We start from the raw sequence: 5,798 nt of genomic DNA, 5'->3' as shown, positions 1-5,798 counted from the left end.
GTCTCTTGATTTTGCTCACAAGAAGAAAGACAGACAGACAGACGAACAGACAGCATTCTCTCACCATTTGAGCTCACAGTATGAAGTAAATCATTGTTATATTAACTGCTATTCAAACACCTAAGGCTAAGCTGTTATTATCCTTCTGGTTCTGAGCCAACACAGTAAAAACCTCCTCCTCTGGTAAGGACCAGGCCCAATTAGCCACTATAATGATTACAAAGGAACCGATTACTTCTCCTGAACACTTTTCCATTCAACACCAGACCTTGGACGAGTCCCAAAATGGCAGCCTATTCCCTACATAGTGCACTATATTTGACCAGGGCTCATAAGCGCTCCGGTCCAAAGTAGTGCACTATGTAGGAGATAGGGTGGCGTTTGAGACACACCCCGTCTCTATAGCGATGGCAGCAGAGAGACACCGTAGAGAAATGTTTCAGAAAATGTAGCTACACGGATGCTGAAAACACTCATATTCGTTTTTTCTCTGAAACATTTTGCCCAGTTCTATTGTTCTTTAAAGCTGGAGAGCCTTAAAGGTGAAACTGCCATGTCTGTTTGAAATATTACAACAACAACAGAAAGTTACTGCACACAACAAACACCGGTTTTTCTCCCCCCTCTGACATTATTGCGTAACAGCAGCACACAGAGCCTTCTGAAAGTATTCAGACCCCTTCACTTTTCCCACATTTTCAAACGTTACAGCCTTACTCTAAAATGGATTAAACATGTCTTCTCATCAATTTACACACACAATACTCCATAATGACAAAGCAAAAACAGGTTTTAGACATTTTTTTTGTAAATGTATTACAAATAAGAATCATAAATACCTTTGTAGCGGTATTTATTAGAGAGGGGTAAAGAAAGATTTTGTTGGGGCGCCAGGCAGGTATTAACCATGCCGAAAGGAAAAGAGTAGAATAGAGAGAGTACCACTACCAGACACACACACATCAGCAGAAGAGACTGCCTAGAGTGTAGCCTGTTTACCAGATAGCCAGATAGCCAGTGGAGAGAAAAGAGAATACACACCATATAAAACCCACATCACAACACAGGGGTAACCTCAACAAGAATTTACATGAGAATTCAGACCCTTTGCTATGAGACTCTAAATTTATCTCAGGTGCATTCTGTTTCCATTAACTTTTAACAAGGCACACCTGTTAATTGAAATGCATTCAGGTGACTACCTCATGAAGCTGGTTGAGAGAATGCCAAGAATGTGCAAAGTTGTCATCAAGGCAAAGGGTGGCTAGCAAGGGAGCAGCAAGAGGAACTGCCCCTCCCTACCTTCAGGCTACACTCCAAGCCCTACACTCCAGACCCTACACTCAAACCCCTTACACTCCAACCCCTACACTCCAACCCCTACACTCCAACCCCTACACTCCAGCCCCTACACTCAGACCCTATACTCCAACCCCTACACTCCAACCCCTACACCCCAACCCTACACCCCAGACCCTACACTCCCGAAACCCTTACACTCCAAACCCTACACTCCAGACCCTACACTCCAACCCCTACACTCCAACCCCTACACTCCAACCCCTACACTCCAACCCCTACACTCCAGACCCTACACTCCAACCCCTACACTCCCAACCCCTACACTCTCAACCCCTACACTCCAACCCCTACACTCTCAACCCTACACTCCCAACCCCTACACTCCAACCCCTACACCCCAACCCCTACACCCCAACCCCTACACTCTCAAGCCCTACACTCCGACCCCCTACACTCCGAACTCAGACCCCTACACTCAGACCCCTACACTCAGACCCCTACACTCAGACCCCTACACTCAGACCCCTACAAACCCCTACAACCCCTACACTCAACCCCTACACCCCAAACCCTACACTCCCGATCCTACACTCCCGACCCTACACTCCCGACCCTACACACCCTACTCAACCCCTACACTCCAACCCCTACACTCCAACCCCTACACCCCAACCCCTACACTCCCAACCCCTACACTCTCAACCCCTACACTCCAACCCCTACACTCCAACCCCTACACTCTCAGACCCCTACACTCTCAGACCCCTCTCACACACTCCAACCCCTACACTCCAACCCCTACACTCTCAACCCCTACACTCCAACCCCTACACCCAACCCCTACCCCTACTCTCAACCCCTACACTCCAACCCCTACACTCCAAGCCCTACACTCCCGACCCTACACTCTCAACCCCTACACTCCAATCCCTACACTCTCAACCCCTACACTCCAACCCCTACACTCCAGACCCTACACTCCAGACCCCTACACTCCAGACCCTACAACCCCTACACTCTCAACCCCTACACTCCAACCCCTACACTCTCAACCCCTACACTCTCAACCCCTACACTCTCAACCCCTACACTCCAGCCCCTACACTCCAGACCCTATACTCCAACCCCTACACTCCAACCCCTACACCCCAACCCCTACACCCCAAACCCCTACACTCCCGATCCTAAGCCCTACACTCCCGACCCCACTCCCGACCCTACACTCCCGACCCTACACTCCAACCCCTACACTCCAACCCCTACACTCTCAGACCCCTACACTCCAACCCCTACACTCTCAGACCCCTACACTCTCAACCCCTACACTCTCAGACCCCTACACTCTCAGACCCCACATTCCAACCCCTACACTCCAACCCCTACACTCCAACCCCTACACTCCAACCCCTACACTCAAACCCCTACACCCCAAACCCTACACTCCCGATCCTCCACCCCTACCTCCGACCCTACACTCCCGACCCCTACACTCAGACCCCCTACCAGACCCCTACACTCCAACCCCTACACTCAGACCCCTAACCCCTACACTCCAACCCCTACACTCCAACCCCTAACAAACCCCTACACCCAAACCCTACACTCCCGATCCTAACCCCTACACTCCAACCCCTACACTCCAATCCCTACACTCCAACCCCTACACTCCAACCCCTACACTCTCCCAACCCCTACACTCTCAACCCCTACACTCCAACCCCTACACTCCAACCCCTACACTCTCAACCCTACACTCCAACCCCTACACCTCAACCCCTACCCCAACCCCTACACTCAACCCTACACTCCAACCCCTACACTCCAAGCCCTACCCCTACTCCAGACCCTACACTCCAACCCCTACACTCCAAGCCCTACACTCCCAACCCTACACTCTCAACCCCTACACTCCAAGCCCTACCCTACACTCCAACCCCTACACTCCAGACCCTACACTCCAGACCCTACACTCCAGACCCTACACTCCAACCAAAATACTCCGTTCTGCTACCTCTCAGTTGACCCCCACTAGCACTGACTTTGCTGGTAGCTACTTCATTGAGTAAAAATGTACTTACTATGACAGATATCCTGAGTGGCCCCGCGGTCTAAGGCACAGCATCGCAGGGTTAGAGGCGTCACTACAGACCCAGGTTTGATCCCGGGCTGTATCACAACCAGCCGTGATCGGGAGTCCCATAGGGCAGAGCACAATTGGCCCGGGTTAGGGGAGGGTTTGGCCGGGTGGGGAGGGTTTGGCGGGTTAGGGAGGGGGGTTTGGCCGGGGTAGGGAGGGGAGGGGAGGGTTTGGCCGGGGTAGGCCGTCATTGTAAATAAAAAATATTCTTAACTGACTTGCCTAGTTAAATAAAAGTTTTTAAAAAATTAACAATAAATAGAAATATGGGTTGTACCATCTAGTTATTTCAGTTAGCTGCACTAACTGTAAACCGCTCTGAATAAGAGCGTCTGCTAAATGACTCGTATTTAAAATGGTTATAAAATTATTTTTGGGCCTTACTGCTATTCGCCCATACAAACACATTGAATAACAGATTCACTACATGGAACAACAGATAGTCCAAATAAAATATCAAAAGGAAATTTGTTCTGAAGTGTCCCTCCTACAGTATATCTGAGAGGTATAAGAAAGATCAGTTTTTATGTATTTCATACCTTATTTGTGTCACTAAACAGCCACCATACACTTCCATCCATTTTTTCAACTGGTACCGGGGGACCTTATGACGAGTCTTGTGAGTTCTGTGGGCATCGTAGAGCACAACAACCTACATGTAGGTGTTCATGAGATTGTCACCTTTCCACAGAGGGGTATCATATTGGTGTGTAGCCCAAACTGTTCGGACGCTCCAGCCAGAAGTTGGCAGATCGGCTTCAGACGAATCCCAAGACGCTTGTGGGAGTTGTAGACCAAGACGGGGAACACCATCGTGTTTGTGAGAGTCTCATCTTTCCATAGATGGGTCATAGTCGTTTGTAGGCCAAACCATTCGTACGTTACAGACGATTTTGTGAGAAGACCAATTTTCGGGATGTCTCAAGGTCTGACAAATACCACTGTAGCTTTGTCACCTTTCACCCCAGATGTGGACGTGTTAGATGGATTGAGAAGTGTGACATCGGTGGATGTGGTGGATTGAGACACATTCAGTGCAAAAAAAAACGGATCTCTACCTTAAACTGACAGATTAAAAAAATATATATATATGTTAATTTGATTTCCACGCAACGTTGAACCTTAAGGGGATTTATTAAACAAAGGTTAGCCATTTGTTGGCAAAAATGTATGTCCAAATCAAGAAACATTACCAGTAGCCAACATCACTTGCCATGACTGGTACTCGTGAGTGCTTTTTCAAAGCAGATACTCCACTCTCTAATGTGTGTATTTATCTCAATTATCTCTAATGAGTGTAATTATCTCTAATGAGTGTAATTATCTCTAATGAGTGTAATTATCTCTAATGAGTGTAATGATCTCTAATGAGTGTAATTATCTCTAATGAGTGTAATTATCTCTAATGTGTGTAATGATCTCTAATGAGTGTAATTATCTCTAATGAGTGTAATTATCTCTAATGAGTGTAATTATCTCTAATGAGTGTAAATATTTCTAATGAATGTAATTATCTCTAATGTGTGTAATTATCTCTAATGTGTAAATATCTCTAATGAATGTAATTATCTCTAATGTGTGTAATTATCTCTAATGAGTGTAAATATCTCTAATGAATTATCAATTATCTCTAATGAGTGTAATTATCTCTAATGAGTGTAATTATCAATGCTCTCTAATGTGTGTATTTATCTCAATTATCTCTAATGTGTGTAATTATCTCTAATGAGTGTAATTATCTCTAATGAGTGCAATGATCTCCAATTAGTGTAATTATCTCTAATGAGTGCAATGATCTCTAATGAGTGTAATTATCTTTAATGGTCCCATCTTTAACCTCTAGTTGCTAATTGTGCTAGCGATACACCTCCTTGTTCTGTGGCTGAGAAGCCAGTGTGCTTATCTCTAATTGTGCTAACACACCTCCTTGTTCTGTGGCTGAGAAGCCAGTGTGCTAGTTGCTAATTGTGCTAGCGACACACCTCCTTGTTCTGTGGCTGAGAAGCCAGTGTGCTTATTGCTAATTGTGCTAATTACCTCCTTGTGAGTTGTAATTCCTGACATGCTCGTCTGTCTGTCTTTTCAAATCGCCCCACATGAAACCTGTCCAATACAGATTTAATAGGGATTCATTTGTACCTTTTTCATTTTTTTGCCTTTTATAAAACCCAATTCATGGTACTGGGGACTGGCTAGGTGTTTCAGAGAGACTGTGTGTATTCGTGTTGAAAACACTGCACACACACACACACACACACACACACACACACACACACTGCAGCGGTTTAAATATTTCATGGTTTCTGATTGTGAATTCTATGGGTGTGTCAATGTTTCACCCAAAGGAAGAGTGTCTCCA

The sequence above is a fragment of the Oncorhynchus tshawytscha genome, unplaced genomic scaffold (genome assembly GCF_018296145.1).
Source record: "Oncorhynchus tshawytscha isolate Ot180627B unplaced genomic scaffold, Otsh_v2.0 Un_contig_9179_pilon_pilon, whole genome shotgun sequence".
NCBI classification, from domain to species: Eukaryota; Metazoa; Chordata; class Actinopteri; order Salmoniformes; family Salmonidae; genus Oncorhynchus; species Oncorhynchus tshawytscha.
The sequence above is the reverse complement of the archived record's forward strand: the minus strand, read 5'-3'. Positions refer to the sequence as shown.